The sequence below is a fragment of the Rattus norvegicus genome, chromosome 3 (genome assembly GCF_036323735.1).
Source record: "Rattus norvegicus strain BN/NHsdMcwi chromosome 3, GRCr8, whole genome shotgun sequence".
Lineage (NCBI taxonomy): Eukaryota > Metazoa > Chordata > Mammalia > Rodentia > Muridae > Rattus > Rattus norvegicus.
The window spans coordinates 140,324,532-140,349,656 of record NC_086021.1 but is presented as its reverse complement, the minus strand read 5'-3'; the positions used below and the strand labels follow the sequence as shown (position 1 = coordinate 140,349,656).

Here is a 25,125-nt window from a genome sequence, read left to right as displayed (position 1 = left end):
CCCGACAGTAGTTTTTCCTGCTTCCTCTCCTGTCAGTCCCCCTCATCCCATCCTCCTCTGTTTCCCTTCAGAAAAAGGGCTGGAGTCCAGACCTCCCGTGGATATCAATCAAACTGGTGTGTCAATTCCAGTAAGACTAGGCACCTCCCCTCGCCTTAATGCTGGATGAGGCAACCCAGTAGGAGGAAAGGGGTCCCAAAAGCAGGTGAAATGGTCAGACACAGCCCCTACTCCCACTGTTAGGAGTCTCTCAAGAAGACCAAGCTACACAACCATAACAAATATGCAAAGGGCCTAGATTACACCCACACAGGCTCCCTGATTGTTTTCAGTCTTTGTGAGCCCCTGTGAACCCAGGTTAGTTGATTCTGTCAGTTTCCCTGTGGTGGCCTTGACACTCCTGTCTTCTACAATTTTTACTCCTGCAGGACTTACCTAGCTCCCCCTAATGTTTGGCTGTGAGTCCCTGCATCTGTTTCCATCAGTTGCTCTCTGAAGACAATTGTGTTAGGTTCCTATCTATGAATATGACAGAATATTATTAGGAGTCCTTCCTTCCTTCACTCCTTCCTTCCTTCCTTCCTTCCTTCCTTCCTTCCTTCCTTCCTTCCTCCCTTCCTTCCTTCCATTCTTGCCAGAGGTGTTTGGTTTCACCCTCGGTCTCTGGGCCTTCCAGCCTCTGCTTCCTGGCCCTCCAGACTCCAGGTGGTGTCAGGGTAGGGCTCCGTCTCCTGGCTCTCATGCAGGACCAGTCTTTGGTTGGCCGCTCCCATAATTTCTGTGCTACCTTTATCCCAGCACATCTTGCAGGCAGGACCAATTGTAGGGCAAAGGTTTTGTGGCTGCGTTATGTCATAATCCCTTCTTTGGAAGTCTGGCCTGGCTACAGATGGCTGGTTCAGACTTGTATTCCTCCCCTTCCTAAGAGTCACCACACCAAGCTCAGAACTTTTTTTTTAAGTTAAAAAACAAATTTTTTTAAATTTAACTTAGGGGAAAATTGGATTTGTTCTCTCTCTCTCTTTTTTTTCTTTTGGAAAACAATTTTTTTTTTTTGGATGTAATAAGCAAAGGCGAGGTTTATTACGGAGACCTATTACAGAGATCTCCGGGCTGACACGTATCCCACGCAGGAGACAGAGGAGTCGACCTCTTTTGGAAAACAAATGTATTGATTTAATTACAGCACGCAAAGCACCTTGCGATTAAAACTTAAGGCGTTGGTTTGTCTGCACCATTGATTTCTTTGTTTGAAAGACTTATTTTTCTTACTTGTAATTATGTGTAGGTGTGTCTGTCTGCATTGGAGTGTGTGCATGTGAGTGCAGGGACCTTCAGAGGCCTCAGGTCCCCAGAGCTGGAATTGCAGATGGTTGCGTGCCCACCTGACATGTGTGTTGAGTCATCTCCCCAGCTCTGCTTGGTTTTGAGACAGGACCTCCTATAGCCTTGGCCGGCCTAAACTCACTATGTATTGAAGGTTGGCCTGGACTCCTGATCCTTCTGCCTCCACCTCCCCTTATTGCTTTTTTTTTTTTTTTTCTTTAAATCTCTGTTGCTACTGATTAGGTCTGGAATAACCAACTCATCCAAGACTATTCAATCCTAGTCTGAACAAAACTTTCTAAAGTCAAAATTCTGTAAAGACACCTGAACAAGCATATGTGGTTTTGGTTCTTCGAAAAGCTATTGAAATAGCTAGTACATAATTTAATTTCAGACACTGTGGCAGATTGCAAGCCCACAAACTGTAAAAGCCCGATTTAGGGATGACAAGAAGCCAGGGGATGAAGGGCCCACAGTTCAGCAGGCAAGCTGGGCCTCAAAGCTTCGGGTATCTAGGCAAACGCAGCCTTTACAAGCTCAACTTCCTGGGATGCTTCACTGTTGTAAGTAGACTGGCCCACCCAGAAGTCCCCAGCATGGAGCAGCTTTCCAGCAGAGCTGCAGCCAGCACCTGTAATTTCATCTGATTTAAGATAAGGTAACAGATAGAGAAGGGTAATGAGATCACCCAAGTCTTCATCCCACGAACACCCAAGGCTTCACACCATGACCGAGTCAGTATCGGAACCAGGATTTGTAGCAAGTGGCACCCAAGGCTCAGAGGGAAGTGGCAGGTGTGCCTTCTGTGATTGGCAGCCCTGCTACTGCCTGGACAGGACCTTTCTCTTCTCTGAATGCTAATGCTAATGGGACACTTTGTTTTTCTGTACATAGGTGTGTGCCTGTCTGAGGCACTGAAGCAAGCTGACATGGGGCTGCTGAAAACTGAACCCAGGCCCTCCGGAAGAGAAGCCAGTGCTCTAAACCACTGAACCATCTCTCCACTCCCAAAACTGAAGGGTTTTAATTCAGAATTAAATACATAAATTCCACAAGGCAAGGGCTTGCTGAAGACCTCTTAAAGGTAGAAAGGCCAGAGAAACCTTTTCCATGAGATTTTGTCCTGGGGAAACTGATATAAACTTATGTTCCTGTCATTCCTGAAGAGTAAAAAGGTTTATAAACAAAAACAAACTGAAAAAAAAACTATTTTGGGATAGTTCAACTATTTTTTTTCCAATGGTGTAGACAATTCATGGTTGAAAACTCACCTTGTAGAAGAACTGCATACTGATAAAAATATATTCTTCAGACACTGCTTTCTGTAACCTAGATTTTGGGCCTTTGTCTTACTTGTAGTACCCTATACATACAAGCACATATATGTATTGAGAAAGGCAGTATATATATATATATATATATCTTTGTCACTGTTCTACTGTTGTGAAGAGACATCGTGACCAAGGCAACCCTTATAAAAGAAAGCATTTACTTAGGGGCTGGCTTACAGTTTCAGAGGTTTGGTCCATTGTCATTGCTGGGAGCATGTTGGCACTTAAGATGCTGGTAAAGTGGGCTGGAGAGATGGCTCAGCGGTTAAGAGCACCCGACTGCTCTTCCAGAGGTCATGAGTTCAATTCCCAGCAACCACATGGTGGCTCACAGCCATCTGTAAGGAGATCCGATGCCCTCTTCTGGTGTATCTGAAGACAGCTACAGTGTACTTATATATAATAAATAAATAAATCTTAAAAAAAAAAAAAAAAAAAGATGCTGGTAAAGTAGCTGACACTACATCCTGATGTGCAACCAAAAGGAGTGAGACTGGGCCTGGTGTGGGCTTTTGAAACCTCAAAGGTGAACTCCAGTGACACACATCCTCCAATAAGGCCACACCTCCCAGTCCTTCTAATCCTTTCACATAGTGCCACTCCCTGGTGACTAAACATTCAAATATGTGAGCCTATGGGGGCCATTTTTATTCAAACCACCATAATAGACATACTGTGAGCCAGTTTTTTTGTTACCTTGCCCTGATGCTGAATTTGAAGTCAGTAAGGTAATGACCCAGATCCTCTGGTCATGGTATCACGTGTCTGCAATGCCTTCACTCATTCCACAGGACACACACACACACACACACACACACACACACACACACACCACCCCACTGACAGATAAATCTGTGTGTTGTACCTCAAGGTGCTTAAGGAGCTCCCACAGGCTGCTGTAACCTGAGCATCATAGCATCCGCGTCCTGTCACATCAGGTTCTCAGATGGCTGAACTGCAGACTCCTTCACCCTCTGGGACTCCTCTCATCTTTCAAGTCAGATACTCAGACAGAAGCACCTACCGGCTTAATTACATCCCGAGTCAATGGTATCCTTCAGGGACAATAAGTAATATGCCAGCCAAGAGAAGCGACTGGGGATGGTTAGAGACACATAATTTGCCAGCAGACCTGTCACTCACCAGCCATGTAGTCGTGGGCAACTGAGTTGACTGCTCCAGTATCCTGCATTGAACTCGTCTGGAAGCAGGTTCTTGGAAGACATAAGTACAAGCAATTTACCTGGTGAATGATCCAAAAAAGATATTACTAGGGGAGTTAAGAGAAACAAGGCCAGAAGGAGAAGACAGATAAAAGAGAAGACGTTTTCCAAGCAGGACACACTTTAGACAAATGGAGCTTAATTCCATTAGGAATTCTGGAAAACTGTGTATTATGGGCAATTAAAGAATGTTCCCAGCCACAGGCCAAGGGAGTTAGGCCTATTGGTCATTGACAAGGGAGGCTGGGGAACACAAGGCTTCTGTCTTCACAGCAGGCTCTGGCAGCCAGAGAGAACCCTTAGACAAATAACTGTACAAGTAGGAGCTGGCAACGTAGTCGTGATTCCCAGAAAGTTAAAGTGTGACGCCACACAGAATGCACCTGGTACAGCCTGCTGCTTCTGGGTCAGAACTTAGACTCCTGTGCCTGCACAGGAGTCACTCAGTCCGCTGAGGCTGCCATTCTTACAGTCAGAGCAGAGCGGGAGCATCAGGAGAAGGTAATGTGAATGAAGAGGCCGCCACAGATGACCGTGCCCCACTCCATACAAGGACCAAGCCGATTTGCTGACGTGATTAACATAAGGCTTTGAGGTGGAAAAGCATTTTCTAGGTTATCCAAGTGACTTCGGAGACATACAATGGTCCTCTGACAGGGAAACAAGAGGGTCACATTCAGCACAAAAGATTGGACGGCCGGTAGAGACAGTGATGGGATGGGAGTGTGGGTGAGGTGGGAGAGTGGGGATGCGTGAGCTGAGGGATACAGATTGCTTCAGGCACTAGAGTCTCCAGGCAGAATGCAATCCTGATGACCCACTTTAAACTTCTGAACCCCAGAATCGTCGGGCAATCATTCAGTTGTTTGGGGCCACCAAGCCTATGGCCGATTGTCTGCTGAGTCGCAGGAAACTAATTGGAGGGCACACTGAAGGAGGGACAGTTAGCACAACAGTCCTCCCGGCAAGTGTCAGCACTACGTCCTGCCAGGAGCCTTGCTCCATCAGCCCGCAGCCCAGCTGCTGCTGTATTGGCCCTTTACTTCATTTGCCAGAGGTCCACAAGGATGACCTTTTATTGGCTTATTAATTTTATCATTACAGCCCGTCTATGCAGACAGCCAGTTGCCTTTTGGAAAATAATGTTTGATGGTCAAAGCTTCCACTCCCTGCCAATGAAAGACTGAAGGCTGGTGCAATTCACTTCAAGCAGGTTGCATGAAATTTAGCTTTGTCCCCTTTAAGTCTCTCTGCATACAAATAGATTTTTTTTTTAAAAAATCATGCCTGTTCTAGATTATGAAAGTCATTTAATGGGGCTGGGGATTTAGCTCAGTGGTAGAGCGCTGATCTAGGAAGCGCAAGGCCCTGGGTTCGGTCCCCAGCTCCGAAAAAAAGAACCAAAAAAAAAAAAAAAAAAAAAAAAGAAAGTCATTTAATTATTCCAAGAAAGGGAAGGGTCCGTAAGATTTCCACTGTAGAAAATGTAGCTGAAATCTTAATCCATGTATTCCAGAGATGACATTTGCAGAGACGATGTTAGAATGCCCGTGCCATGACATTCTGGAATCTTCTCCAGCTCTTGGGGAGGGGGTAGAACTGGGGTTGGGTTGTTAAAGCATGGAGTTCTCTCAGCAGCCACACCAGCAGAAAAGCAAGACTCTAGGCCAGGAGCAATATTAGAATGAATATAAACACCACGAATACATAAAGAGGTCTTTGTGTACTGGGAAAATTCTTGAAATTTTGACTAAGAATCTCAACTTGTAGGTCAGTGTGGTATTATACTAGCTCTCTGTCTCTGTCTGTCTGTCCTTCCGTCTCTCTGTCTCTCTGTCTCTCTGTCTCTCTGTCTCTCTCTCTCTGTGTGTGTGTGTGTGTGTGTGTGTGTGTGTTAGTTTGGATTTTATTACTATGAAGAAGCACCACGACCAAGGAAAGTCTTATAAAGACAAACATTTTAATTGAGGTTGGCTTACAGTTTCAGTCAATTATCATGATGGTGGGAAGCATGGCAGTGTCCAGGTTGACATGGTACTAGAAAAGAAGCAGAGGGTTCTCCATCTTGATCCAAAGGCAGCAGAAGGAGACTGCGAGTCATTCTGGGCGTAGCTTGAGCATATGTAAGACTTCAAAGCCTGCTTCCACAGTAACACACTTCCTCCAATAAGGCTACTCCCTATAGGCCAAACATTCAAACACATGAGTCTATCAGGGCTGTACCTATTCAAACCACCACAGTGAGTGTGTGTGTGTGTGTGTGTGTGTGTGTGTGTGTGTGTGTACACCAGCACTAATTCTAATAATAAATAAATAAAGTTCTTAAAAGATCAAGACACCCAAGCATAATGGCTCATGCCTGTAATGTGACCTGTTGGGAAGCTGAAGCAGGAGAATTTCAGGGAGTTCAAGGGTAGTCTGAGCTACATGGTGGAAGTCTTTCTAAGAAAACAAATAGATTAAATAAATAAAGTTTTGTTGTTAAGGCCAAGGCAGATGACTAGGCACAGTGGTGGATGTCTTTAATCCCAGCATTCGGGAGACAATGGCAGGCAGATCTCTGTGAGTTCAAGGCCACCCTGGTCTACTTAGTGAGTACTCAGCCACTTAACTAGAGTCACAACCTAGAGTGTTTTACCTGTCCTGAGATCATTGACCCATGAACACAGGAGTTCCAGGAGGTACTCTAGCAGATGTTGTAAGGCCAGTTGGTTTCTGAGTGGAGCCATCCTGCAGGTGAGCCTCTGTGTGCCACCTCTGTGCTAGCTAGTTTTATGTCAACTTGACATGAGCTAAAGGTATCTGAGAGGCGGGAACCTCCACTGAGAAAATGTCCCCATAAGATCCATCTGTAAGGCATTTTCTTAATTTGTGATTGATGGGGGATAGCCCAGCCCCCTGAGGGCTGGTGGTTCTGGGTTCTATAAGAAAGCAGCCCAAGGAAGCCATGAGGAGCAAGCCACTGTCTCCTCTATGGCCTCTGCATCAGCTCCTGCCCTGGCTTCCTCCACTGATAGGCTGCAGTGTGGAAGTGTCAGCCCAACGAACCCTTTCCTCCCAAGCTTGCTCTTTGGTCACAGCGTTTTGTCACTGCAGTAGAAACCCTCACTAAGATAATCTCTATCTAGCGTGTTTAAGGATACGTGACTGTCACAGAAGTAATTGAACACGTGACATTGAAGCTAGCTATGCAAGAGCACTGTCTGTACTTTCGAAAAATCGAAAGCAAATAAGGGCGGGGTTTGCCTTAGACTCTGACAGTCCACAAAGAAAGAAAAAGAGGCAGGAAGTGGGTGCAGTAATTCAGGAGCATCAACAGGCTGAGTGAGGGGGCTGGAGAGATGGGTCAGCCTGCTCTTCCGGAGGTGCAACACCCAGCATCCACAGGGCGGCTTACAAATGTTTATAACAAATTATAAGTATATATCCCTGGTTGACCTGAAGCTCACTACGAGAACCAGGCAGGCCTCAAACCCATGTTTATTTGCATTTATGTATGTGTGTATATACTTGTCTGACTGAGTTTTTTTGATGGCCCGTCAGAGCAGGTATGGTAACCCAACACTCAAGTGATGCGTCCTCAGTTCATAGAATTATACCGATTGGTAGCACACTCATGGCAGGAGGAAGCGGCAATTTTGAAATGAGCTTTCAGCCACAGTTTCAAGCTAATTTATTGAGATCTTCCATAAACTCCACGTGACCGTCAATGAAGATCTCTGGCTTGAGGCAGCTAGCCGGCTGTTTTGGTTTTGGTTTGCTTTGGCTTTGGCTTTCTTTTCTTAAAGTTTAACATGATTGCTTTTCTCCACTCTGAGATGTTTAAATAGGTCTAGAGAAACTTAGCACAGGTCTGTGTATTGTTGAGCATTTTTTTCTTGCCACATTGAGACCCATTTGGAAGGATTGGAATCGAGGCCATTTTGTTTAGTGCTGTGGGGGACATGAGGACAGTTTGCAGCCAGAAAGTAATGGTTCCATTTGCAACATAGCTCTGATTTTACTAAGTGTTTGCTTGCTGCCTCCATTTTTTTCTGAGATTTTAATTTAATTAATACCCTTTCTCCCTTCCCTTTCCACCCTTCAAACCCTACTATTTATCCCTCCCCACTCCCCTTCAGATTCATGACATCATTTTTTACTAATTGGTATATGTATATGTGTATGTGTATGTGTATTGTATGTATATGTGTATTGTATGTGTATGTGTATGTGTATTGTGTGTATATGTGTATTGTATGCGTATGTGTATGTGTATTGTATGTTTATTGTATGTGTATGTGTATGTGTATTGTATGTGTATGTGTATTGTATGTATATGTGTATTACATGTGTATGTGTATATGTATATGTATAAGTATACACACACACACACTCACACACACACACACACACACACACACACACATACACACCTAAATGTAACCTGTTGAGTCTGTATAACGCTACAATGCTACCCATTTGGCACTGGACAACCAGTTGGTGTGCTCTTCCCCGAGAAAGGGCCCCTCTCCTGCTCTCAGCTTTCCTCAGTTGCCACAGTTCTTTGTGAAGGGTTGAGACCTTGTGGGCTTTTCTCTGTCCGGTTGGCACATTCCTTGGTGTTACCTCTTGCTCAGCTCATATCTGGGTGGTCATGTTGGTGAGACTCTATGATCTGGGTGGTCATGTTGGTGAGACTCTATGAGTGTTTGCTGCCTCCGTTTTGAAGGCTGAGCATCAGACACCCACTGTTGAATTTTTAGAGACTAATGTTATTCCTTGCATTTCTGTGAATTCTGGTTTTTTTTTTAATGTAATCTTTTAAAAAAAAATAAACCTTCATATCCTGAAAGGAAAAAAAAAACAGTCCAGAGAGCAGAAGACTGAAACGTGTAGGGATACCCAACAAGTAGATACTTGGCCTTCAGTGGGTGGTGCTGCAGGCTGGGTGGACGGCCATCCCTGCCCTTCCTTGCTGTCAGAGGGAGAAGAATGTATGTTAAAGAGGTGGCTGGCCTTTCTTTTCCTTCCTAAAGGGTTTGGTGTTTTCTCTTGCTGTTGTTTGTGGGACTAGGGGTTAAACTAACTGAGACTTTTAAATGTTAACACCCAGCTCTTTATCGTTTCCTTCTTTCTCTCTCCCCACTTCTGTCTCCGTCGTCCTCAATAAACCTCTTCCACGTGGGACTGTAAAAAAAAGTTAACACTCAGGTTGTGAGTGGGCTGGACAGATAATTCAGAGCTAAAAGCTGCTCTCCCTGAAAGCCTAGATTTGGTTCCCAGAACCCTCATGGTAGCTCACCACTGCTGTAACTGTAGTTCCAGGGGATCTGAGGCCCTCGTCTGACCTCCTCAGGAACTGGGCACATACATGGTATACAGACACATGCAGACAAAACACGCATACACAAAGAACTAAACTGAAAACCTCTCAGGTTCTGAGGATGAAGAAGGACCATGTGACTGAATGTGTCTTGAAGACTAAAATACTCTACTTTTGAAACAAAATTATTCGTTGAAATACAAATTTGGTTTTATTTTTCATGTGTTAGTTTGCTTTCTGCTGTAGCTGATCTCCAGCAGTGGTAAGATGGAAACCGCTTTCCTATTGCCAGGGGAGTCTGAAGATCACTGAAGGTGAGCATAGGGCAGAGCCTTCCTGGGAGATCAGCACAGACCTCCCTGCAGGAAGAGAGAAGGGTTACAGTGGAGGCAGGGAACCTTCCTCTGGGTCTTAGAAACGAGACACTCAACTCCAGCTTCTAGGAGGTTCAAACCTAAGGCTTTCTTAACATGGGAGCTGTGTGCCTTTCCTGGAGCAGCCATATCTAAGGACTTCGTACCTCAGCTTAGGACAGCTCTGATCTCCTGATAGTACTGGAGGCTGTATTATGAAGGCACCATAGCCCCGCTTCCTCGAATGGCCTGTTCTCCAAGATACTGTTCTCAGGAACACTCCTCAGCTCCCTGTGGGCATTTCTTCATCTCAGGGCAGCTTCATCAACACCTGGAAAGGGGCCGCCCAGGATGCTCCGAGGTCTGGGTCTCATTCCAGCTCTCTCCAGCCCCAGTAGAGGAGACTTCATAAGAAAATGGGCACGTGTTACCCTGCAAGAGGATCTCTGTGCTGGCTAACCTCGTGTCAACCTGACACATGAACCAGAGTTATCTGAAAGGAGGGAACCTCAATTGAGAAGATGACTCTGGAAGATCCAGCAGTAAGAAACTTTTTTTACTGGAGAGATGGCTCAGAGGTTAAGAGCACTGACTGCTCTTCCAGAGGTCCTGAGTTCAATTCCCAGCAACCACATGGTGGCTCACAACCATCCGTAATAGAATCCAATGCCCTCTTCTGATGTGTCTTAAGACAATGACTGTGTATTTACACAAAACAAACAAATAAATATTTTTTTACATTTTTTTTTTTGGTTCTTTTTTTTTTCCCGGAGGTGGGGACCGAACCCAGGGCCTTGCACTTCCTAGGTAAGCGCTCTACCACTGAGCTAAATCCCCAGCCAAATATTTTTTTTAAAAAGAAATTTTCTTTATTAGTGTTTGGTAGGGAGGGCCCATCCCATTGTGGGTGGTGCCATCCCTGGGCTGCTGGTTCTGGGTTCTATCAAAAAATAGGCTGAGCAAGCCAGGGAAAAGCAGGCCAGTAGGCCGCACTGCTCTGTGTCCTCTGTATCAGCTCCTGCCTTCAGGTTTCTTCCCTGTTTGAGTCCCTGCCCTGACTTCTGTGGATGATGAGCAGTGATATAGAAGTGTAAGCAGAATAAATCCTTTCCTCCCCAACACTGTGTTTTTGGTCATGGTAATAGAAACTCTAACTAGAAGAAGCTCTGTACCATCCTAGAGAGATATTAAAATTCTTCCCAAACGCTACACCATTGCTTTTGCCTCTCTTTAGAACACAGGTAAAATAATATTCCCATTAGCCAATAGAGAATATGTAACCTCTCCCCCAGAATCATCAGGCATTGGTTGGGTGTACAGGAGGGTCCCAGGGTCTTCCTCTGGGTGTGCGCATGATGTCTGCTGGGGCTTATAGCAAAGTGTTTTCAGAGTATACTGACCTCATGTTTCCCTTGGCACCTAAATAAAGTCCCAGGGTTATTTCCAGAACTCGAATAAACAACCAGGACCTCAGCCTGAACCAGAAGAAAGATAACCTCAGACAACCTTTCCTGCCCTTAGGTAAATAGATAGACCTTTCAGCACGTGCCTCAGAACGGTGGTTCCGAAGGTGTTTATACTCGTTAAACAGATCCTGATGTATTGCCTCACAGCCACTCAAGAGTACTGTGCAGAAGCAGCCTTCATGTCATTGTCTCAGAAGACACGATTAATCGGAGGCAGTTTTTGCTGCAGGTCACCAACCAACCCAAAGGACCCTCGCAGGTCAGAAGAGACGCGTACAGATGAACTGTTCTGGTTTGCTGTTGAGGTTCCGCCTTGCATGCTGGGATTGCTAGCTCCACAGGATGTGAGCAGTAAGCACGATAGGATTTCATTTCCCTCTAAGGCAACCCCAAGGGAAGGCTGTGGATGCAGGTAGATTATTGGATAGGTAATCCCAGGAAGTTGAAATAATAGGCAGGGAGAACAAAGCAGAGAAAGGAGAAAAGCTAAGACAATGCATGGTGGTTTGAATAGGAATGGCCCCTTAGACTCATGCTCGAATGCTTGGCCCATAGAGAGTGGCACTCTTAAGAGGCGTGGCCTTGTTGGAAGAAGTGTATCACTGGGGCATAGGCTTTAAGGTCTCCTATGTTCACGCTGTGCCCAGTGTGTCACAGCCTCCTTCTGCTGCCTTCAGATCAAGATGTAGAACTCGCAGCCTCCTCCCCAGCACCATGTCTGCCTGCACGCTGCCATGCTCCCCACCATTATGATAATGGACTAAACCTTTGAAACTGCAAGCCAGTCCCAGTTGAATGTTTTCCTGTGTAAGAATTGCTAGGGTCATGGTGTCTCTTCACAGCAATGAGACACAAGGTATAGTCCTAAACCTGTTACCACTGAGGGCAACTGAGACTTAGTGCTGCTAGGATCTCATATGAAACCCTGGAGAACCATTACTACAGGCTAGGGGCTGCCATGCCTAACCCTGGGTCTCACTCTCTGTTAGGTGAGCATTGCTCCTGGGCATGTTAACATCCATGTTTTTTCATGTTGTACCTGAATCTGGCACAGTGGCCTTTTCCTGTCTTAGAGAAAGCAGAGGTGTTCCCATGTTAGCTTGAAAACAGAGGTTGGGGGGCTGGGGATTTAGCTCAGTGGTAGAGCGCTTACCTAGGAAGCGCAAGGCCCTGGGTTCGGTCCCCACCTCCGGAAAAAAAAAAAAAAAAGAACCAAAAAAAGAAAGAAAACAGAGGTTGGCTAAATTCGTGGAGCTGTCTATCTGAAGTGCCCTGAAGCAGGTGGATGACACTATATGCCAAAATGCCCCACAGACATCTGCTACTGGTGCATAATAAAAATACAAGTGAACGCTGGGTATGTTGCACATATGTAATCCTCGAACTCAGGAAGCAGGGTGGGAGGATAACTGAGAGCAGAGGCCCGTGTGATCTATGTAAGGAGCTCCAGGCCAACCAAGCTATAGGGAGATACTCTGTGCAAAACCCTCACAAAACAAAAGTATAAACAAAATGCATCAAGATGGAGACGTGTGGGTTACAGAGCAGGGCACTCGCATCTCCTGTGCCAGCTGGAGAACTGGCAAACTCTGCTTTTCTCTCTGTCTTTCACAGCCTCTAAGAACAGCCCCTCAGAGATATCCTTGTCACAATCCCTGGGCCCCGGTAGGTCATAAGATTACATGGCAGAGGGGAATCACACTGCTAGTCAGCTGGCTTGGAGACTGGGGATTATCCTAGATGATCCAGCATGCCTAAAGAAATCACGAGGGGAGAGGGAGACTTGAGTAACGCACCAGAAAACAGTCCCAACGCTCCGCTAACTGTAGGAGGCAGGGAAATGTAGCCTGCCAACTTCCCTCTGCCACCTTCAGGAAAAGAAAGAGGTTCTACGAACAAGGAAACAGACCAGGTCTCATGTATTTGGCCACAAAGCCCTTCCCTTTGTTTACAACCATGCCAGCAGATTTTCTGTAGACCCCATCACTTCTTTAAAACAAATCTGCTCAAATTCTGCTTTCCAAAAAGAGCCCACCATGACCACATTCCTGAGAACTCTTAGACCTAGACCATTTTTAGAGGGTGACAACAGCACATACAGAGAGCCCCAGGAACAACTTGGGTGTGGCATCGAGCTTGTAATCCCCAAATTAGAGAGCTGAATGTGAGATCAGGAGTTCAAGGCCAGCCTTAGTTATGTAGAGAGTGTGTGTTAAATGAGACCCCATCACAAAAAAAAAAAGCAAGAATTTAAAAATAAACAAACCAGGGACCAGTGAGATCACTTGGGGGTAAATTCTGGCATTCGTTGCCAAGGCTGACCACCTGAGTTCAATCCTCAGAACCCCCACAGTGGAAGGAGAGATGAGTGTCACAAATTGTCCTCTGACCTCCATGTGTGCGCTTCATTCCCCCCCCTGCACACACACACACACACACACACACACCACACACACACACACACACACACACACCACACACACACACACACACACACACACACACACACAAATAAATTTTTAAAAAAGGGGAGAAAGAGAGGAACTGATGGCCCACCCAGGGAAAATTTTCCATTCATAAATATTCCTTCACAGACAACAAAAACACTGTCCTGAGGGAAGCCCTGACTTGTGCATATTAGACCAGGACCAGTTTGAACTATAGCTGTTAACGGGGTGGACAGTGTGGAGGAAGGACTAAGGACCATTGGTGTACTTCACCCCAGCACGCAAGTCTGGTCATGTGACTGCTCTTCTCAGAGCCCATGTGCTTGGGACTTATTATTAGATAAATGGGTGGATACTGCTGGTGGGGTCGTGAGCTCTAGAATTAGCCACATCAGCAAAGCCAGGGGACATGAGGTTGTGCTGAGTATCTTTTTGCTTCCTCAGGGAGGCTTCTGGACACTTTATTTTATTTTTACTTTTAAGATTTTAATATATATATTAAATATACATATTTAATATATATATATATTAATATTGAGTACACTGTAGCTGTCTTCAGACACACCAGAAGAGGGCATCAGATCCCATTACAGATGGTTGTGAGCCACCAATGTGGCTGCTGGGAATTGAACTCAGGACCTCTGGAAGAGCAGTCAGTGCTCTTAACCACTGAGCCATCTCTCCAGCCCCTCTGCACACTTTCTTAAAAAAAAATGTGTTTTTAATGCATAAGCCAAAACACCTAGAAATTCAAAGAGAGTCATTTACATTGAAGTACATTTAAATGTTTAAAAACAAATGTCCAATATAGCTGTAAATATGCTTTTTTATTAAGGCACTAAATATAAAATCTGGGGGACTTGGGGAGATGGCTCGGATGTTAAGAATCTGGCTGTTCTTGAAGGGGACCAGGGTTTAGTTCTCAGCTCTTACACCTCTGGTTCCAGGGAATCAGATCCCCCCTTCTGACCTCTGAGGACACCAAGCATAGACATGCTACACAGGCATACATGCACAGGACACCCACACGTAAAGTAGAATGAATAAGTATAATTTAAAGTTTTAAATCTAAATGTAAATGCCATGATTTTGAATTAGTAATGAATATAAATTATAATATGTCTGGGGCTGGCTAGTTGGCTCAGTGGCTAAAGAAAGGTTCTTGCTGGATGACATGAGTTTCAATGCCTGGGACTCATGTGGTGGAAGGAGAGAGGTGACATGTACAGGTTTTCCTCTGGCCTTTCATTTGTGTGCTCTGCCATGTCTGCCATGTACACGTACACACACAAACACACAGAGACAGACAGACAGATAGACAAACAGACAGACAGGTGGAAGGCACAATGCCAAAGTATCTCGGGCATTGTTGACTTGTTTACTTTTTCACCAGTGACAAAACCACAGGTTTTGCCACTGTCACTGCGGCTTCCTCCATTCATCGCTGAAGGAAAAGGCCACTTCATCAGGAGGTGGAGAGAGGAATGGTTCTTTTCCTAGCCAAGCTTCTAGACCACCTGACCTCTACTTGCAGAACTCTTGACATCTACCGATGTTCCGGGTCAGAAGTCCTGGATTACAGCGCCTCGCTTCCTAAAACAAAGCTTGAATTAATTTTAAAAACTCAAATTACACTTCGAAAAAATCCTGTGCTGCTGCTTGGACATGTTAAGAATGTTAATTTTACATGCCAAGCATGTGTTCTGCTACTGAAGATATACCCCTGTCCCAAGTCCACATTATAAAATACATTATGTATATAATTGTATGTATATCTAAAGTACATATGTATATATATATATATATTATATTATAAATAAAACAGCTAAGACCTGCTGCTGCCCACTGTTCTAGCCCCAACGCCCCTCCCCAGACCACTTCTCCTGATTCTGCCTGTATGTGTAGTTAGATAATAATCACAAACCCATAGAGGATATAACCTTGCCAGTTAGATATCTTTGTTTACTGAGGGCTGACATTGCCAATTTCAGATTCTTTAAAACCATTATCTAGGGGCTGGGGATTTAGCTCAGTGGTAGAGCGCTTACCTAGGAAGCTCAAGGCCCTGGGTTCGGTCCCCAGCACAAAAAAAAAAAAAAAAAAAAGAAAAGAAAAAAAACCATTATCTAATCTAATCCAAGGAGGCTGCAATTATCTGTCACTTGAATCATAGATAATACAGTAAGAGATAGTATTGAGAGCCAATAAAATAATTTGCCCCAAGGCATCCAGTGAGGGGTGTTGGAGTAAGTCACTCTGACCCCAGGTGGATCCCTGAGCTTTTCTCAACACTCCTCTGGACGTTTTAGTGCCTCTGTGAGATAATAAGCACCTTTATTATCCCAAATGCTACAATGTCTTGCCTATTTTCTGGCCTCGTCAGTTCAGCCACACAATGCCACACTTCCAACAGACAGCACCTCCTACTCCCTCCCACCCTATGCCCCTGCCTCCAGAGCTGTCCTAAATTGTTGGTGTCTACTCTTTAAACATGCAGGGTGTCATGAGGTTAATACCCCCAAGAGAGCCTTTAACCCATAATGATGGCAGTGATGTATAAATCCCCCATGCCCATATCCCCTGAGTAAGGTGACACCAAGGCACAGCCTGCACTGTTTCCTAGCATCCTGAGGAGGACTGCGCTCCGGGTGCCTGTGGTGATGAGTATCACTGAGAAGAGCTGCATTCTGGGTGCCTGAGATGTCTTGCTTTGTAGTTCATGTTTCTGGGGTTTCATCATTTCCCTGTCTCACTCTTCCTGGGATCATCAGGACAACTGCCTTCACTGGCACTTACCTCAGGGGTTGCTTCTGTGCTGGGTGTGGGGGTGAGAGTGGGGATTGGGGGTGGATCTGGAATGCCTCCTACAGGACACCAGAGCAGGGCTGTCTTTTCCTTGGTGGCCTCAGATCTGCCCTTCTTGGCTTGGGGCACACCCCTTGAAGGAAGGCTGCTCAAATTGCCTTCAGTGATTAGCTTTCAGTTGTTGCTGTAATAACTTAACATATACTGGCTTAAAACAGCAACATCTTCTGCCCCCCAGTTCCACGGGTTGAAATTCAACAAGGTGGCGAGGCTGTGTTGTCTGTCTTGGATCCAGAAAGGGCCATCAGAGTGTTGGCAGGGCTTAGTCCCTTCAGGGAGCTCTGGAGATGCATTCTCTTCTAAGTTCCTGAGACTGGTGGACAAATTCGAATCTTCCTTTCCAGTCAGTCTCCTTGCTCATTCTGAAGCAAGGCCAATCTTGGCTGTCAGAGGCTTTCCTTGGGCCTCTTAACACTTTCCACGCGGCCTCTGCAAAGCGCGTCACACCTTTTCAAATCTCTGCCTTTGGCTTCTGCCAGCTGGAGAAATGTTTCTGCTTATAAGGGATCATATGATGTAACTGGAACAGCCCAGGTAACAGGGCGTGAGCTCTCATTAAACGGCTCTGATGCCTGGTGCTGTGGATCATGTCTATTTTCCTAGCGCTCGAGAGGTGGAACCAGGTGGCTGAAAACCTTGAGTCCTGGCTACATAGCAGCCAGGGTGACACTGACAAAGCCCCAGAGCTGGAAGTGTAGCCCAATGGTAGAGCACCTGCCCAGCATCCCTGAGGCTCTGGGCTTGTTCTCTAGCTCTGCAAAAAACAGCCTACTTTCTTCCCTTTTGTCATGAAACATATTTATAAACCAGGAGTGGTCTGGGGTGGGTGGGGTGGGTGGGGTGGGGTGAGTGGGGTGAGTGGGGTGGGGTAGGTGGGATGGGGTGAGTGGGGTGGGTGGGGTGGGGTAGGTGGGATGGGGTGGGTGGGGTGGGGTGGGTGGGATGGGGTGGGTGGGATGGGGTGAGTGGGGTGGGTGGGGTGGGGTGGGTGGGGTGGGGTAGGTGGGGTGGGGTAGGTGGGATGGGGTGAGTGGGGTGAGTGGGGTGGGTGGGGTAGGTGGGATGGGGTGGGTGGGGTAGGGTGGGTGGGGTAGGGTAGGTGGGGTGGGGTGGGTAGGATGGGGTGAGTGGGGTGGGTGGGGTGGGTGGGGTGGGATGGGGTGGGTGGGATGGGGTGGGTGGGGTAGGGTGGGTGGGGTAGGGTAGGTGGGGTGGGGTGGGTAGGATGGGGTGAGTGGGGTGGGTGGAGTGGGTGGGGTGGGATGGGGTGGATGGGGTGAGTGGGGTGGGTGGGTGGGGTAGGTGGGGTGGGGTGGGGTGGGGTGGGTGGGATGGGGTGGGGTGGGGTAGGTGGGGTGGGTAGGGTGGGGTGAGTGGGGTGGATAGACAGTTTGTAGGTTGTTCTGTTTTTTTTTTTTAACAGTCATCATCTTCATGTATCAATTATCTACTTCTTATAAAGAAACTATAGAAAACTCCATGAACTAACTAGCGATCATTTTGTGTCCTTGTGACTCTGTGGTGAAGGACTGGCTCAGTCGAGTGGTTTTTGCACGCTCCTTGCTGGGCTTGCTCATGAGGCTGCAGCCTCGGAGAGCCCGACCCTTTCATCCTGGGCCTGGACTCTCCCTGTTCACTCTCTCTTTTCTCTTTTCTTTTAAAAAGTGGCTTTATTTTTAATTGTAATTAAGTATACACAAGCGTGGGCATGCACACATCAATGCAGGTGCGTATGGAGACCAGAGTGTCAGATCTTCTGGGAGCTGCCTAATGTGGGTGTGTAGGTGCTGGGAATTGAACTCAGGTCCACTAGAAGTGCAGATGGTACTCTGAACTGCCGAGCCATCTCTCCATTCTTGATAGTCTAAGCCAGTGTTTTGGTTTTTGTTGTTGCTGAGTTTGCTTGTTTTTTCTAAAGATTTACTTATTTTTTTATATATTTTAGTACACTGCCACTGTCTTCAGACACAGCAGAAGAGGGCATCAGATCTCATTACAGATGGTTGTGAGCCATCGTGTGGTTGCTGGGAATTGAACTCAGGACCTCTGGAAGAGCAGTCAGTGCTCTTAACCATTGAGCCATCTCTCCAGCCCTGTTTTTTTGGTTTTTGGTTTTTGGTTTTGTTTTTTTAAGACAGGATTTCTTTGAGTAAAAGCCTGGCTGTCCTGTAACTCACTTTGTAAACCAGGCTGGCCTCAAACTCACAAAGATCCACCTGCTTCTGCCTCCCAAAGGCTAAGATTAAAGGTATGTACCACCAGCACTAGTCAATGGTTCTTAACCTTCCCAATGGTACCAACCTTTAATACGGTTCCTCATGTTCTGGTGACCCCAAACCATAAAATTATTACATTGCTACTTCGTAACTATAATTTTGCTACCATTATGAATTGTAACAGCTGCTATAGTCTGCTACTGTTACAAATTGTAAATATATGATATGCCACCCACAGGTTGAGGACCTTGGTCTAAGCCCAGTGTCTTTGTGTGGTAGCAAGAGAGAGGTGGCGGAAACAGCAGGCTTCAGGTCCTCACATTATTACTTACTTCTGCCCATTGTCGGTCAGAGCATGTGCCAGAGTTTGCCAGAATGCTCTGTCAACGGAACCATCTCAAGAGCAGAGCTTGAATTTCTGGCCCTTCTATTATCTTCTCCTCCTTGACCTTTCATGTGGCAAATACTCAACATTTGGGGAATGAATACATTTAGGAATAGCCTATAAACTGTTTTATTATTTGTTGTATTATATTATATTACATTAGATTATTTTGTACCGTATTATTGTCTGTTTGGGCCTCCAGAAACCTCTCTGAATACCCGTGTGAAGAATAGAAATATTGATGTCCAGAAAACATTAGCTCAAGGGCTGTGACGGTTTGTATATGCTTGGGCCAGGGAGTGGCACCATTAGGAGGTGTGATCTTCTTGGAGTAGGCTTGTCACTTTGGATGTGGGTTTAATACCCTAATCCTAGCTGCCTGGAAGACAGAATTCTGCTAGCAGCCTTCAGATGAAGATGTAGACCTCTCAGCTCCTCCTGCACCATGTCTGCCTGGATGCTGCCATGTTCCTGCCTTGATGATAATGGACTGAACCTCTGAATCTATAAACCAGTCCCAGTTAAATGTTGTCCTATATAAGACTTGTCTTGGTCATAGTGTCTGTTCACAGCAGTAAAACCCTTACTAAGACAAGGGCCCAGATGTTATATGTAAATGCTTCAGGCCAACGAAATCTAATGGGATTGTGAGATGTGTTCCATTTGGCTTCTGAAAAGGCCAATGTGAATCCTAAGTGAAAGTTTCTCTCTCTCCCCTGTCTCCCATTCCCATAGCCCCACTTCTTCATCCTTGCACCAACTCATAAATTAAAGGCTTATCTTACAAAGCAAAGTCTTTATCTTACAGACTTGTCTCTCTCCCTGTGATCTTCATGACCCCCTAGAACTGCTTTAACAGATTTCTACCAAGTCTCAAACTACCTGTGTGGATTCTGTCTTTGCATGGCACTTTATGAAGTGCTAGGATCCAGTCTGCTTCACTTGACAGAACACACCCCAAGTGGCTCTTGTGGTCTGAAACCAATATTTCTAACTAAGTGGGTCTCGTGCCAGCCTTTAGCCTCCTCACAGTCTGAGAAAAACAGTTCAACCATTCAGATAAACTTCGTGCTGAGGCCAGGGATTGTCATTTTCTAGTTCTAAGACATCATTTCCCCATCTTCCCGCCCAAATAGTTGGTCTATACTTGAAAGCAAATGGAAAAAGGTTTTCAACTTGTGCTAAGGTCTGGTGCTCTGTTATATTTCCCACTGGTCTTAGTGAATAAACAAAATTGTGGACTTACACTGTTTTAAAGAGATGGAGTTGGTTCTAAGTACCATTAATTTTACGGAACTGATACATAATTGGTCATATAGTTTAAGATGCAGGGACCCACTAGTAATTCAATCAGAATAGAATTAAAGGGCCAACCAGTGCTGATAGCAGAGTTGTTAGCCAGAAGGTCCAAGAGAACAGAGATCGGTACTAATTACCTATTTGATTAATATCTCTCTCTCTCTCTCTCTCTCTCTCTCTCTCTCTCTCTCTCTCTCTCTCTCTCTCATTTTGTTTACATTTCAAATTTGTCCCCTTCCCAGTTTCCCTTCTGCAAGCCCTCTATCCCCTCCCCCATTCCCCTGCCTCTATGAGGGTGCTCCTCCCACCCACCTACCCTCCCACTCTCATCTCACCACCCTAGCATCCCCCTATGCTGGAGCATCAAGCCCTCACAGGACCAAGGGCCTCCCCTCCCATTGATGCCAGATAAGGCCATTCTCTGTTACATATGTGCACGGAGCCATATTGGATTTGGGCCTAGCTGCTTTTTGACTGCATGGTTCAAAGTGACTCTGGGCTGTTTGGCCACAGAGACTCACCCCGAAGATGACTGCCATAAATCTTAAGATTGTTGGATAAAGCCTCTCCCATGAATTTACGGCACAGGAGTATAACATTCAAGGGATGCCTCAGCTCGAGCATATACCAGTTATCTCCTCAGTCAACACCCAGTGTCTCTACCACCTGACCTCATCGCCTGACTTCTTTGCCTCCAGCTATCACTGCCTATACCCTCATCTCCCCCTCCTTCATATTTCACAAAGGTCACTCCCCCTACCTGAAAGCCTTAAAAGCTGTAACGTTCATCCCAATAAACGAGACCTTGACAACAGAATCTTGCTTGGTCTCCTTCTTCTCTTCACCCCCATTTTGGCCCACAGGTAGAAAGCCTCTTCGGGACCCTGAATAACTGGGTCCCCGCTGGCGGGGACACATATGCAGCTGGAGCCATGGGTTCCTCCATGTGTACTCTTTGGTTGGTGGTTTATTCCCTGGGAGCTCTGCAGGGTCCGGTTCATTGACACTGTTGTTCTTCCTATAGGGTTGCAATACTCTTTGGCTCCTTCAGTCCTTCCCCTAACTCTTCCCTTGGGGTCCCCATGCTCAGTGTGATGGTTTGATCAAGCTCTGGCAGAGCCTCTCGGGGGACCACTATACCAGCCTCCTGTCAGCAAGTGCTCCTTAACATCAACAATAGTGTCTGGGTTTGGTGTCTGCAGATGGGATGAATTCCTAGGTGGGGCAGTCTCTGGATGGTCTTTTCTTCAGTCTCTGCTCCACTCTTAGTCCCTATATTTTCTTTAGACAGGATATAACCAAAAGATGCTCCAACATATAACAAGGACACATGCTCCACTATGTTCATAGCAGCCTTATTTATAATAGCCAGAAGCTGGAAAGAACCCAGAAGCCCTCCAACAGAGGAATGGATACAGAAAATGTGGTACATCTACACAATGGAGTACTACTCAGCTATTAAAAACAATGACTTCATGAAATTCACAGGCAGGCAAATGGAATGAACTAGAAGATATCATCCTGAGTGAGGTAACCCAGTCACAAAAGAATACATATAGTAGATACTCCCTGATAAGTGGATATTCGCCCAAATGCTCAGAATACTCACAATACAACTCATAGATCATATGAAGCTTGAGAAGAAGGAAGACAAAAGTGTGGACACTTCAGTCCTACTTAGAAGGGGGAACTAAATAATTACAGGAGGTAGAGGAAGGAAGGGAACGGGGAGAGTGAGAGAGGGGGAGGAACAAAGCAGGGCAGGATCAGGTGTGGGAGAAGACAGGGATGATATACAGAGGGTCAGGAATTTAAACAGAGGTGTGTAGCAATGGGGGATGGGGAACTGGGGTTAGCCACCAGCAAGTCCCAGATGCCAGGGAAGCAAGAGGCTCCCAGGACCCAACAGGATGACATTAGCCAAAATGTCTCTTTCTTTATGAGTAGCTCCCCCCCGCCCCCGCCAACCATCTTTTTAATTAATGAACCTCCTTGTGGTAGTTTGAATATGCTTAGCTCAGGGAGTAGCAACATTAGGAGATGTGGCCTTGTTGAAGTGGGTGTGGCCTTGGAGGAAGTGTGTCACTGTGGGGGTGGGCTTTGAGACCCTTCTAGCTACTTGGGAGTCAGTCTTCTCCTGTGTGCCTTCAGAACAAGATACAGTACCTCTCAGCTCCTCTAGTGCCATGCCTGCCTGGATGCTGCCAGGCTTCCCACCATGATAGTAACGGACTGAACTTCTGAACCTGTAAGCCAGCCCCAATTAAATGCTGTCTTTTATAAGAGTTGTCTTGGTCATGGCGTCTCCTCACAGCAGTGGAAACCCTAACTAAGACACTCCTGATGGATTAGCATAGAAATAATAAGGGGCTCGAGAGATGGCTCAGTGGTTAAGAGCACTGACTGCTCTCCCAGAGGTCCTGAGTTCAAATCCCAAGAACCACATGGTGGCTCACAGCCATCTGTAATGAGATCTGATGCCCTCTTCTGGTGTGTCTAAAGACAGCTACAGTGTAAATCTTTTTTAAAAAACCAAATAACAAGGTTCTCATAAAGCTATACATTGTTTCTTTTTTCTTATGAGAAGTAAATATAAACTGCTCCAATTTTGTAAGACCATTTCTACAAGGGGTTCTAACTATTATTTTAATTCAGAAATGTATTACCTCTAGGTCCTGACCAACCTGTCTACTTAGTTTGGAAAGCATCAGAAGAGGTGCATTTAATATATGCCCACCAAGTAGTCTAGGGCCCAGTAATATTACTGTTGTCCAGATGAATTAACCCATAAGGCAGAATGGAAAACATCACAGTAAGGAGAACTGCGTGGTTAACGGTTTTGAATATTGGACAAATTTCAGCCCCTCATCAGCCATCCATTGTTGATTTGGGCTGCCCCCAGTCACGATGAGTTTTGTTAGGTAATTGGCTGACAGTCTGGCTAGTTCTTACCCTGTAGTACAGGGGCTCAATGTCTAAGCATAACCAGCAACCCTGGCCACTTTCTGGCTGAGAGTGATTAATTCTATCCCCAGAGTCCTTTCCTGTGGCACAGAATCCAATTCCCCAGGTTTTTCCTGTTTCCCAAAAGCCAGAATATTTTTAAAGGAATTTCCAGATTTTTAATTTTATGGCCCATGGATAATGTTCTCCTATAGTACATTCTTGGGAGGGCCTTTCTTTCTATTCATATACTCATCCGTGTATTTTCAGGAAGCCTCTGCTTTACAACTTTGATTTTTGCAATGGAAACTCCCTTGTTCCTGGCAACTAGGGGGCCAAACCACGGGGAATGCATCGAATTATAAACTGTGTATTCATATCTCAAAAGATAAATGTCAATGTCTTTCCTTTCTCCAATACCACCAGACAGGCATTAGTAAGCAATGGTCAAGATGGGATACGGGTTGCTGGTCGGCAGCCATATTAGCTATCACCGCCCCTGTGTCAGATCCAGGCCTGAGGGGGGTGGGACCAGATCACGACTCTTATGTTCATATTCATAAGACAAAACATTGGGGCTGGAGCGATGGATCAGCGGTTAAGAGCACTGACTGCTCTTCCAAAGGTCATAAGTTCAATTCCCAGCAACCACATGGTGGCTCACACCATCTGTAATTGGACCTGATGCCCTCTTTTGGTGTGTCAAGGACATTGTGGTCATATATAATTTTTTTTAAGAAAGAAGGCTGAGACAGGAGGATAGCTGAGAGTTCTAGACCATTGGAGGGACAGAGTGAAATCCTGTTTTAAAGTAAGTGAATAAATACATAGAAATGGTCTGATGGAAAAAAGAGAGGTCAGTGCTTTAATAATTTAAAAATGTTAATTATTAATTTTATGTGTTGTGCGTCTGGAGTCACTCATTAGTCTGAATAAATTTTGACATACTTCCTGTCTATGTACTTCCCACCTTATAGGTGATCAGGTACGCTTTCTGTTACAGTTGGGGCAACGAAACTTGTTTACAGAAGTGAAATACGGTTTGTTATCTTACATTAACAACAGCACCCAGCATTTTAGGAAAGTATCCATCTTTGGGCAAGTAGGACTTAAAGGTTAGAGGCATTTTTGTTTTATAGATTTCTTAAGCACAGTAATTTAAACTTAAAAGGTATCGTTAGGAATCACATACGAATGTGGGTGTTTTGTCTGCATACATGTTTGTGCACCATGTATGTCTGGTGTCTACCCAGACCCTGGGACTGGAGTTACAGGTGGTCGTGAGTTGACACGTGGGTGCTGGGAATGGAACCTGGGTCCTCTCAAAGAGCAGCCAGGGCTAACTGCTGATCTATCTAATCTATCTCTCCAGCCCCGCTGTCCTGGCATTTTTAATTTTGTTAAGTTTAGGTGATTTTCCTGTTGTGTGGCTCAATATTTGTTAAAAATTCAAAATATCAACTGTGGGGGTGTCAGGGCTGGAGACAGCCCTTTATCCCAGCAGGCAGAGGTAGGCAGATCCCTGAGTTTAAAGTCAGCAGGTCCACATAGTTCCAGGACAACCAGAGCTACACAGAGAAGCACTGTCTATAAAAAAAAAGAAGCTGTTCTTCACGAGACAGCAAATGTTTCACACTTTGAACTTGGACTCCTGAGCTTCGCGAACTGTGAGAAACGTACTCCTACTGTTTCCAAATCCTCCTGTTTATCTCTTCCATTACAGCAGCCTAAACTCACCGAGGGAATAGTCAACAATCCTCCAATGGCAAGTTGAAACAGAATGTTCTAGGATGACAAAAGCACGCAAGTTGCATTTTAATCAGACCCTGTTCTCTGTTTGATGATGGCAGAATGAAGAGTAACGTCAATTATATAGGACAATAAGTCTGTATCCCACCATGACACCTCAGACCTAGAATTCTCACCGGCTTCCCTAGAGATGGCCACTCTTTATTGCCACCAATGT

General features: G+C 45.6%; 1 long non-coding RNA gene across 3 annotated transcripts in view; it reads right to left on the bottom strand.

Annotated features, from left to right (window-relative positions):
• The window catches only part of LOC102552951 (uncharacterized), a 61,245-nt gene that overhangs the window by 13,348 nt on the left and 22,772 nt on the right, over positions 1-25,125 (bottom strand). The window contains exons 2-3 of one of the 3 annotated variants that reach the window (XR_005502479.2): positions 3,801-3,900; positions 3,523-3,684 (exon numbers count right to left, since the gene is read on the bottom strand). This is a non-coding gene — a long non-coding RNA (uncharacterized LOC102552951). Of the gene's footprint in view, positions 1-3,522; positions 3,685-3,800; positions 3,901-5,312; positions 6,060-8,646; positions 15,045-25,125 lie in introns of those variants that run through there. The other 2 variants (XR_005502478.2, XR_005502477.2) reach the window with 2 other exon arrangements.